Here is an 11676-nt window from a genome sequence, read left to right as displayed (position 1 = left end):
TGTAAAGTCTGTGGAGTGCCGCTGTGTCCCTGGATGAAATGAGAAAAAGGGTGAAAAAATGGCAAAGTGTCAAGGGAGAAATTCAGAAACTCAGGCCGAGCTGCCTGGAGCCCAGGGGCGGTTCTAAAGTGTGTGGAGAGCCGCTGTGTCCCTGGATGAATTGAGAAAAAGGGTGAAAAAATGGCAAAGTGTCAAGGGAGAAATTCAGAAACTCAGGCCGAGCTGCCTGGAGCCCAGGGGCGGTTCTAAAGTGTGTGGAGAGCCGCTGTGTCCCTGGATGAATTGAGAAAAAGGGTGAAAAAATGGCAAAGTGTCAAGGGAGCTAGGCAGAAACCCATGCCTAGGGTCCTGGAGCCCAGGGGCGGCTGCAAAGTCTGTGGAGAGCCGCTGTTGCCCTGGATGAAATGAGAAAAAGGGTGAAAAAATGGCAAAGTGTCAAGGGAGCTAGGCAGAAACCCATGCCTAGGGTCCTGGAGCCCAGGGGCCGCGGGAAAGTCTGTGGAGAGCCGCTGTGTCCCTGGATGAAATGAGAAAAAAGGTGAAAAAATGGCAAAGTGTCAAGGGAGCTAGGCAGAAACCCATGCCTAGGGTCCTGGAGCCCAGGGGCCGCGGGAAAGTCTGTGGAGAGCCGCTGTGTCCCTGGATGAAATGAGAAAAAGGGTGAAAAAATGGCAAAGTGTCAAGGGAGCTAGGCAGAAACCCATGCCTAGGGTCCTGGAGCCCAGGGGCCGCGGGAAAGTCTGTGGAGAGCCGCTGTGTCCCTGGATGAAATGAGAAAAAGGGTGAAAAAATGGCAAAGTGTCAAGGGAGCTAGGCAGAAACCCATGCCTAGGGTCCTGGAGCCCAGGGGCCGCGGGAAAGTCTGTGGAGAGCCGCTGTGTCCCTGGATGAAATGAGAAAAAAGGTGAAAAAATGGCAAAGTGTCAAGGGAGCTAGGCAGAAACCCATGCCGAGCTGCCTGGAGCCCAGGGGCGGCTGCAAAGTCTGTGGAGAGCCGCTGTGTCCCTGGATGAAATGAGAAAAAAGGTGAAAAAATGGCAAAGTGTCAAGGGAGAAATTCAGAAACCCAGGCCGAGCTGGCTGGAGCCCAGGGGCGGCTGCAAAGTCTGTGGAGAGCCGCTGTGTCCCTGGATGAAATGAGAAAAAAGGTGAAAAAATGGCAAAGTGTCAAGGGAGAAATTCAGAAACTCAGGCCGAGCTGCCTGGAGCCTCAAAGCGGATAGAAATAGCGTGGAGAGCCGCTGTTAAGCCAGACGCCCTCTGGCGGACACAGGCAGGAGTTGCAGTAAATGCATTGAAGTCAATGGGCGAGAGTAAGCCATGCCTTGCGTCCTGGAGCCCAGGGGCGGTTCTAAAGTCTGTGAGAGCCGCTGTGTCCCTGGATGAAATGAGAAAAAGAGTGAAAAAATGGCAAAGTGTCAAGGGAGCTAGGCAGAAACCCATGCCTAGGGTCCTGGAGCCCAGGGGCCGCGGGAAAGTCTGTGGAGAGCCGCTGTGTCCCTGGATGAAATGAGAAAAAGGGTGAAAAAATGGCAAAGTGTCAAGGGAGAAATTCAGAAACTCAGGCCGAGCTGCCTGGAGCCCAGGGGCGGCTGTAAAGTCTGTGGAGAGCCGCTGTGTCCCTGGATGAAATGAGAAAAAGGGTGAAAAAATGGCAAAGTGTCAAGGGAGCTAGGCAGAAACCCATGCCGAGCTGCCTGGAGCCCAGGGGCGGCTGTAAAGTCTGTGGAGTGCCGCTGTGTCCCTGGATGAAATGAGAAAAAGGGTGAAAAAATGGCAAAGTGTCAAGGGAGAAATTCAGAAACTCAGGCCGAGCTGCCTGGAGCCCAGGGGCGGCTGCAAAGTCTGTGGAGTGCCGCTGTGTCCCTGGATGAAATGAGAAAAAGGGTGGAAAAATGGCAAAGTGTCAAGGGAGAAATTCAGAAACCCATGCCTAGGGTCCTGGAGCCCAGGGGCGGCTGTAAAGTCTGTGGAGAGCCGCTGTGTCCCTGGATGAAATGAGAAAAAAGGTGAAAAAATGGCAAAGTGTCAAGGGAGCTAGGCAGAAACCCATGCCTAGGGTCCTGGAGCCCAGGGGCCGCGGGAAAGTCTGTGGAGAGCCGCTGTGTCCCTGGATGAATTGAGAAAAAGGGTGAAAAAATGGCAAAGTGTCAAGGGAGAAATTCAGAAACTCAGGCCGAGCTGCCTGGAGCCCAGGGGCGGTTCTAAAGTGTGTGGAGAGCCGCTGTGTCCCTGGATGAATTGAGAAAAAGGGTGAAAAAATGGCAAAGTGTCAAGGGAGCTAGGCAGAAACCCATGCCTAGGGTCCTGGAGCCCAGGGGCGGCTGCAAAGTCTGTGGAGAGCCGCTGTGTCCCTGGATGAAATGAGAAAAAAGGTGAAAAAATGGCAAAGTGTCAAGGGAGAAATTCAGAAACCCAGGCCGAGCTGCCTGGAGCCCAGGGGCGGCTGTAAAGTCTGTGGAGTGCCGCTGTGTCCCTGGATGAAATGAGAAAAAAGGTGAAAAAATGGCAAAGTGCCAAGGGAGCTAGGCAGAAACCCATGCCTAGGGTCCTGGAGCCCAGGGGCGGTTCTAAAGTCTGTGAGAGCCGCTGTGTCCCTGGATGAATTGAGAAAAAGGGTGAAAAAATGGCAAAGTGTCAAGGGAGAAATTCAGAAACTCAGGCCGAGCTGCCTGGAGCCCAGGGGCGGCTGTAAAGTCTGTGGAGAGCCGCTGTGTCCCTGGATGAAATGAGAAAAAGGGTGAAAAAATGGCAAAGTGTCAAGGGAAAAATTCAGAAACCCATGCCTAGGGTCCTGGAGCCCAGGGGCGGCTGTAAAGTCTGTGGAGAGCCGCTGTGTCCCTGGATGAATTGAGAAAAAGGGTGAAAAAATGGCAAAGTGTCAAGGGAGCTAGGCAGAAACCCATGCCTAGGGTCCTGGAGCCCAGGGGCGGCTGCAAAGTCTGTGGAGAGCCGCTGTGTCCCTGGATGAAATGAGAAAAAGGGTGGAAAAATGGCAAAGTGTCAAGGGAGCTAGGCAGAAACCCATGCCGAGCTGCCTGGAGCCCAGGGGCGGCTGTAAAGTCTGTGGAGTGCCGCTGTGTCCCTGGATGAAATGAGAAAAAGGGTGAAAAAATGGCAAAGTGTCAAGGGAGAAATTCAGAAACTCAGGCCGAGCTGCCTGGAGCCCAGGGGCGGTTCTAAAGTGTGTGGAGAGCCGCTGTGTCCCTGGATGAATTGAGAAAAAGGGTGAAAAAATGGCAAAGTGTCAAGGGAGCTAGGCAGAAACCCATGCCTAGGGTCCTGGAGCCCAGGGGCGGCTGCAAAGTCTGTGGAGAGCCGCTGTTGCCCTGGATGAAATGAGAAAAAGGGTGAAAAAATGGCAAAGTGTCAAGGGAGCTAGGCAGAAACCCATGCCTAGGGTCCTGGAGCCCAGGGGCCGCGGGAAAGTCTGTGGAGAGCCGCTGTGTCCCTGGATGAAATGAGAAAAAAGGTGAAAAAATGGCAAAGTGTCAAGGGAGCTAGGCAGAAACCCATGCCTAGGGTCCTGGAGCCCAGGGGCCGCGGGAAAGTCTGTGGAGAGCCGCTGTGTCCCTGGATGAAATGAGAAAAAGGGTGAAAAAATGGCAAAGTGTCAAGGGAGCTAGGCAGAAACCCATGCCTAGGGTCCTGGAGCCCAGGGGCCGCGGGAAAGTCTGTGGAGAGCCGCTGTGTCCCTGGATGAAATGAGAAAAAAGGTGAAAAAATGGCAAAGTGTCAAGGGAGCTAGGCAGAAACCCATGCCGAGCTGCCTGGAGCCCAGGGGCGGCTGCAAAGTCTGTGGAGAGCCGCTGTGTCCCTGGATGAAATGAGAAAAAGGGTGGAAAAATGGCAAAGTGTCAAGGGAGCTAGGCAGAAACCCATGCCGAGCTGCCTGGAGCCCAGGGGCGGCTGTAAAGTCTGTGGAGTGCCGCTGTGTCCCTGGATGAAATGAGAAAAAGGGTGAAAAAATGGCAAAGTGTCAAGGGAGAAATTCAGAAACTCAGGCCGAGCTGCCTGGAGCCCAGGGGCGGTTCTAAAGTGTGTGGAGAGCCGCTGTGTCCCTGGATGAATTGAGAAAAAGGGTGAAAAAATGGCAAAGTGTCAAGGGAGAAATTCAGAAACTCAGGCCGAGCTGCCTGGAGCCCAGGGGCGGTTCTAAAGTGTGTGGAGAGCCGCTGTGTCCCTGGATGAATTGAGAAAAAGGGTGAAAAAATGGCAAAGTGTCAAGGGAGCTAGGCAGAAACCCATGCCTAGGGTCCTGGAGCCCAGGGGCGGCTGCAAAGTCTGTGGAGAGCCGCTGTTGCCCTGGATGAAATGAGAAAAAGGGTGAAAAAATGGCAAAGTGTCAAGGGAGCTAGGCAGAAACCCATGCCTAGGGTCCTGGAGCCCAGGGGCCGCGGGAAAGTCTGTGGAGAGCCGCTGTGTCCCTGGATGAAATGAGAAAAAAGGTGAAAAAATGGCAAAGTGTCAAGGGAGCTAGGCAGAAACCCATGCCTAGGGTCCTGGAGCCCAGGGGCCGCGGGAAAGTCTGTGGAGAGCCGCTGTGCCCCTGGATGAAATGAGAAAAAGGGTGAAAAAATGGCAAAGTGTCAAGGGAGCTAGGCAGAAACCCATGCCTAGGGTCCTGGAGCCCAGGGGCCGCGGGAAAGTCTGTGGAGAGCCGCTGTGTCCCTGGATGAAATGAGAAAAAAGGTGAAAAAATGGCAAAGTGTCAAGGGAGCTAGGCAGAAACCCATGCCGAGCTGCCTGGAGCCCAGGGGCGGCTGCAAAGTCTGTGGAGAGCCGCTGTGTCCCTGGATGAAATGAGAAAAAAGGTGAAAAAATGGCAAAGTGTCAAGGGAGAAATTCAGAAACCCAGGCCGAGCTGCCTGGAGCCCAGGGGCGGCTGTAAAGTCTGTGGAGTGCCGCTGTGTCCCTGGATGAAATGAGAAAAAAGGTGAAAAAATGGCAAAGTGTCAAGGGAGCTAGGCAGAAACCCATGCCTAGGGTCCTGGAGCCCAGGGGCGGTTCTAAAGTCTGTGAGAGCCGCTGTGTCCCTGGATGAATTGAGAAAAAGGGTGAAAAAATGGCAAAGTGTCAAGGGAGAAATTCAGAAACTCAGGCCGAGCTGCCTGGAGCCCAGGGGCGGTTCTAAAGTGTGTGGAGAGCCGCTGTGTCCCTGGATGAATTGAGAAAAAGGGTGAAAAAATGGCAAAGTGTCAAGGGAGCTAGGCAGAAACCCATGCCTAGGGTCCTGGAGCCCAGGGGCGGCTGCAAAGTCTGTGGAGAGCCGCTGTTGCCCTGGATGAAATGAGAAAAAGGGTGAAAAAATGGCAAAGTGTCAAGGGAGCTAGGCAGAAACCCATGCCTAGGGTCCTGGAGCCCAGGGGCCGCGGGAAAGTCTGTGGAGAGCCGCTGTGTCCCTGGATGAAATGAGAAAAAAGGTGAAAAAATGGCAAAGTGTCAAGGGAGCTAGGCAGAAACCCATGCCTAGGGTCCTGGAGCCCAGGGGCCGCGGGAAAGTCTGTGGAGAGCCGCTGTGTCCCTGGATGAAATGAGAAAAAGGGTGAAAAAATGGCAAAGTGTCAAGGGAGCTAGGCAGAAACCCATGCCTAGGGTCCTGGAGCCCAGGGGCCGCGGGAAAGTCTGTGGAGAGCCGCTGTGTCCCTGGATGAAATGAGAAAAAGGGTGAAAAAATGGCAAAGTGTCAAGGGAGCTAGGCAGAAACCCATGCCTAGGGTCCTGGAGCCCAGGGGCCGCGGGAAAGTCTGTGGAGAGCCGCTGTGTCCCTGGATGAAATGAGAAAAAAGGTGAAAAAATGGCAAAGTGTCAAGGGAGCTAGGCAGAAACCCATGCCGAGCTGCCTGGAGCCCAGGGGCGGCTGCAAAGTCTGTGGAGAGCCGCTGTGTCCCTGGATGAAATGAGAAAAAAGGTGAAAAAATGGCAAAGTGTCAAGGGAGAAATTCAGAAACCCAGGCCGAGCTGGCTGGAGCCCAGGGGCGGCTGCAAAGTCTGTGGAGAGCCGCTGTGTCCCTGGATGAAATGAGAAAAAAGGTGAAAAAATGGCAAAGTGTCAAGGGAGAAATTCAGAAACTCAGGCCGAGCTGCCTGGAGCCTCAAAGCGGATAGAAATAGCGTGGAGAGCCGCTGTTAAGCCAGACGCCCTCTGGCGGACACAGGCAGGAGTTGCAGTAAATGCATTGAAGTCAATGGGCGAGAGTAAGCCATGCCTTGCGTCCTGGAGCCCAGGGGCGGTTCTAAAGTCTGTGAGAGCCGCTGTGTCCCTGGATGAAATGAGAAAAAGAGTGAAAAAATGGCAAAGTGTCAAGGGAGCTAGGCAGAAACCCATGCCTAGGGTCCTGGAGCCCAGGGGCCGCGGGAAAGTCTGTGGAGAGCCGCTGTGTCCCTGGATGAAATGAGAAAAAGGGTGAAAAAATGGCAAAGTGTCAAGGGAGAAATTCAGAAACTCAGGCCGAGCTGCCTGGAGCCCAGGGGCGGCTGTAAAGTCTGTGGAGAGCCGCTGTGTCCCTGGATGAAATGAGAAAAAGGGTGAAAAAATGGCAAAGTGTCAAGGGAGCTAGGCAGAAACCCATGCCGAGCTGCCTGGAGCCCAGGGGCGGCTGTAAAGTCTGTGGAGTGCCGCTGTGTCCCTGGATGAAATGAGAAAAAGGGTGAAAAAATGGCAAAGTGTCAAGGGAGAAATTCAGAAACTCAGGCCGAGCTGCCTGGAGCCCAGGGGCGGCTGCAAAGTCTGTGGAGTGCCGCTGTGTCCCTGGATGAAATGAGAAAAAGGGTGGAAAAATGGCAAAGTGTCAAGGGAGAAATTCAGAAACCCATGCCTAGGGTCCTGGAGCCCAGGGGCGGCTGTAAAGTCTGTGGAGAGCCGCTGTGTCCCTGGATGAAATGAGAAAAAAGGTGAAAAAATGGCAAAGTGTCAAGGGAGCTAGGCAGAAACCCATGCCTAGGGTCCTGGAGCCCAGGGGCCGCGGGAAAGTCTGTGGAGAGCCGCTGTGTCCCTGGATGAATTGAGAAAAAGGGTGAAAAAATGGCAAAGTGTCAAGGGAGAAATTCAGAAACTCAGGCCGAGCTGCCTGGAGCCCAGGGGCGGTTCTAAAGTGTGTGGAGAGCCGCTGTGTCCCTGGATGAATTGAGAAAAAGGGTGAAAAAATGGCAAAGTGTCAAGGGAGCTAGGCAGAAACCCATGCCTAGGGTCCTGGAGCCCAGGGGCGGCTGCAAAGTCTGTGGAGAGCCGCTGTGTCCCTGGATGAAATGAGAAAAAAGGTGAAAAAATGGCAAAGTGTCAAGGGAGAAATTCAGAAACCCAGGCCGAGCTGCCTGGAGCCCAGGGGCGGCTGTAAAGTCTGTGGAGTGCCGCTGTGTCCCTGGATGAAATGAGAAAAAAGGTGAAAAAATGGCAAAGTGTCAAGGGAGCTAGGCAGAAACCCATGCCTAGGGTCCTGGAGCCCAGGGGCGGTTCTAAAGTCTGTGAGAGCCGCTGTGTCCCTGGATGAATTGAGAAAAAGGGTGAAAAAATGGCAAAGTGTCAAGGGAGAAATTCAGAAACTCAGGCCGAGCTGCCTGGAGCCCAGGGGCGGCTGTAAAGTCTGTGGAGAGCCGCTGTGTCCCTGGATGAAATGAGAAAAAGGGTGAAAAAATGGCAAAGTGTCAAGGGAAAAATTCAGAAACCCATGCCTAGGGTCCTGGAGCCCAGGGGCGGCTGTAAAGTCTGTGGAGAGCCGCTGTGTCCCTGGATGAATTGAGAAAAAGGGTGAAAAAATGGCAAAGTGTCAAGGGAGCTAGGCAGAAACCCATGCCTAGGGTCCTGGAGCCCAGGGGCGGCTGCAAAGTCTGTGGAGAGCCGCTGTGTCCCTGGATGAAATGAGAAAAAGGGTGGAAAAATGGCAAAGTGTCAAGGGAGCTAGGCAGAAACCCATGCCGAGCTGCCTGGAGCCCAGGGGCGGCTGTAAAGTCTGTGGAGTGCCGCTGTGTCCCTGGATGAAATGAGAAAAAGGGTGAAAAAATGGCAAAGTGTCAAGGGAGAAATTCAGAAACTCAGGCCGAGCTGCCTGGAGCCCAGGGGCGGTTCTAAAGTGTGTGGAGAGCCGCTGTGTCCCTGGATGAATTGAGAAAAAGGGTGAAAAAATGGCAAAGTGTCAAGGGAGAAATTCAGAAACTCAGGCCGAGCTGCCTGGAGCCCAGGGGCGGTTCTAAAGTGTGTGGAGAGCCGCTGTGTCCCTGGATGAATTGAGAAAAAGGGTGAAAAAATGGCAAAGTGTCAAGGGAGCTAGGCAGAAACCCATGCCTAGGGTCCTGGAGCCCAGGGGCGGCTGCAAAGTCTGTGGAGAGCCGCTGTTGCCCTGGATGAAATGAGAAAAAGGGTGAAAAAATGGCAAAGTGTCAAGGGAGCTAGGCAGAAACCCATGCCTAGGGTCCTGGAGCCCAGGGGCCGCGGGAAAGTCTGTGGAGAGCCGCTGTGTCCCTGGATGAAATGAGAAAAAAGGTGAAAAAATGGCAAAGTGTCAAGGGAGCTAGGCAGAAACCCATGCCTAGGGTCCTGGAGCCCAGGGGCCGCGGGAAAGTCTGTGGAGAGCCGCTGTGCCCCTGGATGAAATGAGAAAAAGGGTGAAAAAATGGCAAAGTGTCAAGGGAGCTAGGCAGAAACCCATGCCTAGGGTCCTGGAGCCCAGGGGCCGCGGGAAAGTCTGTGGAGAGCCGCTGTGTCCCTGGATGAAATGAGAAAAAAGGTGAAAAAATGGCAAAGTGTCAAGGGAGCTAGGCAGAAACCCATGCCGAGCTGCCTGGAGCCCAGGGGCGGCTGCAAAGTCTGTGGAGAGCCGCTGTGTCCCTGGATGAAATGAGAAAAAGGGTGGAAAAATGGCAAAGTGTCAAGGGAGCTAGGCAGAAACCCATGCCGAGCTGCCTGGAGCCCAGGGGCGGCTGTAAAGTCTGTGGAGTGCCGCTGTGTCCCTGGATGAAATGAGAAAAAGGGTGAAAAAATGGCAAAGTGTCAAGGGAGAAATTCAGAAACTCAGGCCGAGCTGCCTGGAGCCCAGGGGCGGTTCTAAAGTGTGTGGAGAGCCGCTGTGTCCCTGGATGAATTGAGAAAAAGGGTGAAAAAATGGCAAAGTGTCAAGGGAGAAATTCAGAAACTCAGGCCGAGCTGCCTGGAGCCCAGGGGCGGTTCTAAAGTGTGTGGAGAGCCGCTGTGTCCCTGGATGAATTGAGAAAAAGGGTGAAAAAATGGCAAAGTGTCAAGGGAGCTAGGCAGAAACCCATGCCTAGGGTCCTGGAGCCCAGGGGCGGCTGCAAAGTCTGTGGAGAGCCGCTGTTGCCCTGGATGAAATGAGAAAAAGGGTGAAAAAATGGCAAAGTGTCAAGGGAGCTAGGCAGAAACCCATGCCTAGGGTCCTGGAGCCCAGGGGCCGCGGGAAAGTCTGTGGAGAGCCGCTGTGTCCCTGGATGAAATGAGAAAAAAGGTGAAAAAATGGCAAAGTGTCAAGGGAGCTAGGCAGAAACCCATGCCTAGGGTCCTGGAGCCCAGGGGCCGCGGGAAAGTCTGTGGAGAGCCGCTGTGTCCCTGGATGAAATGAGAAAAAGGGTGAAAAAATGGCAAAGTGTCAAGGGAGCTAGGCAGAAACCCATGCCTAGGGTCCTGGAGCCCAGGGGCCGCGGGAAAGTCTGTGGAGAGCCGCTGTGTCCCTGGATGAAATGAGAAAAAGGGTGAAAAAATGGCAAAGTGTCAAGGGAGCTAGGCAGAAACCCATGCCTAGGGTCCTGGAGCCCAGGGGCCGCGGGAAAGTCTGTGGAGAGCCGCTGTGTCCCTGGATGAAATGAGAAAAAAGGTGAAAAAATGGCAAAGTGTCAAGGGAGCTAGGCAGAAACCCATGCCGAGCTGCCTGGAGCCCAGGGGCGGCTGCAAAGTCTGTGGAGAGCCGCTGTGTCCCTGGATGAAATGAGAAAAAAGGTGAAAAAATGGCAAAGTGTCAAGGGAGAAATTCAGAAACCCAGGCCGAGCTGGCTGGAGCCCAGGGGCGGCTGCAAAGTCTGTGGAGAGCCGCTGTGTCCCTGGATGAAATGAGAAAAAAGGTGAAAAAATGGCAAAGTGTCAAGGGAGAAATTCAGAAACTCAGGCCGAGCTGCCTGGAGCCTCAAAGCGGATAGAAATAGCGTGGAGAGCCGCTGTTAAGCCAGACGCCCTCTGGCGGACACAGGCAGGAGTTGCAGTAAATGCATTGAAGTCAATGGGCGAGAGTACCCAATGCGCCAAAAAAGTGCTGAAAATATGACAAAGTGTCAAATGAATGGGAGTCAATGGGCGAGAGTACCCAATGCACAAAAAAAGTGCTGAAAATATGACAAAGTGTCAAATGAATGGGAGTCAATGGGCGAGAGTACCCAATGCGCCAAAAAAGTGCTGAAAATATGACAAAGTGTCAAATGAATGGGAGTCAATGGGCGAGAGTACCCAATGCACAAAAAAAGTGCTGAAAATATGACAAAGTGTCAAATGAATGGGAGTCAATGGGCGAGAGTACCCAATGCACAAAAAAAGTGCTGAAAAAGTCCACACGAGCCTAGTCAGAAATGCAGGCCGAGGCGGCTGGAGCCCCAAAGCGGCTATAAAAAGCGTGGAGAGCCGCTGTCGCCCCGGAGAAACGGAGAAAAAGTGCTGAAAAAAGGCCCACGTCCTAACGGACCTAGGCGGAAGTGCAGGCGAGGCGGCAGGAGTCTGAAAACCGCTATAAAAAGCGTGGAGAGCCGCTGTCGCCCCGGAGAAACGTAGAAAAAGTGCTGAAAAAAGGCCTAAATCCTAACGGACCTAGGCGGAAGTGCAGGCGAGGCGGCAGGAGTCTGAAAACGGCTATAAAATGCGTGGAGAGCCGCTGTCGCCCCGGAGAAACGGAGAAAAAGTGCTGAAAAAAGGCCTAAATCCTAACGGACCGAGGCGGAAGTGCAGGCGAGGCGGCAGGAGTCTGAAAACGGCTATAAAATGCGTGGAGAGCCGCTGTCGCCCCGGAGGAACGGAGAAAAAGTGCTGAAAAAAGGCCTAAATCCTAACGGACCGAGGCGGAAGTGCAGGCGAGGCGGCAGGAGTCTGAAAACGGCTATAAAATGCGTGGAGAGCCGCTGTCGCCCCGGAGGAACGGAGAAAAAGTGCTGAAAAAAGGCCTAAATCCTAACGGACCGAGGCGGAAGTGCAGGCGAGGCGGCAGGAGTCTGAAAGCGGCTATAAAACGCGTGGAGAGCCGCTCGGATGATTTTTCAAAGTGTCAAATGAATGGGAGTGAATGGGGCAGAGTACCCAATGTGTAAAAAAAGTGCTGAAAAAACGACAAAGTCCACACGAGCCTAGTCAGAAATGCAGTCCGAGGCGGCTGGAGCCCCAAAGCGGCTATAAAACGCGTGGAGAGCCGCTCGGATGATTTTTCAAAGTGTCAAATGAATGGGAGTGAATGGGGCAGAGTACCCAATGTGTAAAAAAAGTGCTGAAAAAACGACAAAGTCCACACGAGCCTAGTCAGAAATGCAGTCCGAGGCGGCTGGAGCCCCAAAGCGGCTATAAAATGCGTGGAGAGCCGCTCGGATGATTTTTCAAAGTGTCAAATGAATGGGAGTGAATGGGGCGGAGTACCCAATGCGCGAAAAAAGTGCTGAAAAAACGACAAAGTCCACACGAGCCTAGTCAGAAATGAAGGC

This window comes from Dunckerocampus dactyliophorus, unplaced genomic scaffold (genome assembly GCF_027744805.1).
Source record: "Dunckerocampus dactyliophorus isolate RoL2022-P2 unplaced genomic scaffold, RoL_Ddac_1.1 HiC_scaffold_40, whole genome shotgun sequence".
Lineage (NCBI taxonomy): Eukaryota > Metazoa > Chordata > Actinopteri > Syngnathiformes > Syngnathidae > Dunckerocampus > Dunckerocampus dactyliophorus.
The sequence above is the reverse complement of the archived record's forward strand: the minus strand, read 5'-3'. Positions refer to the sequence as shown.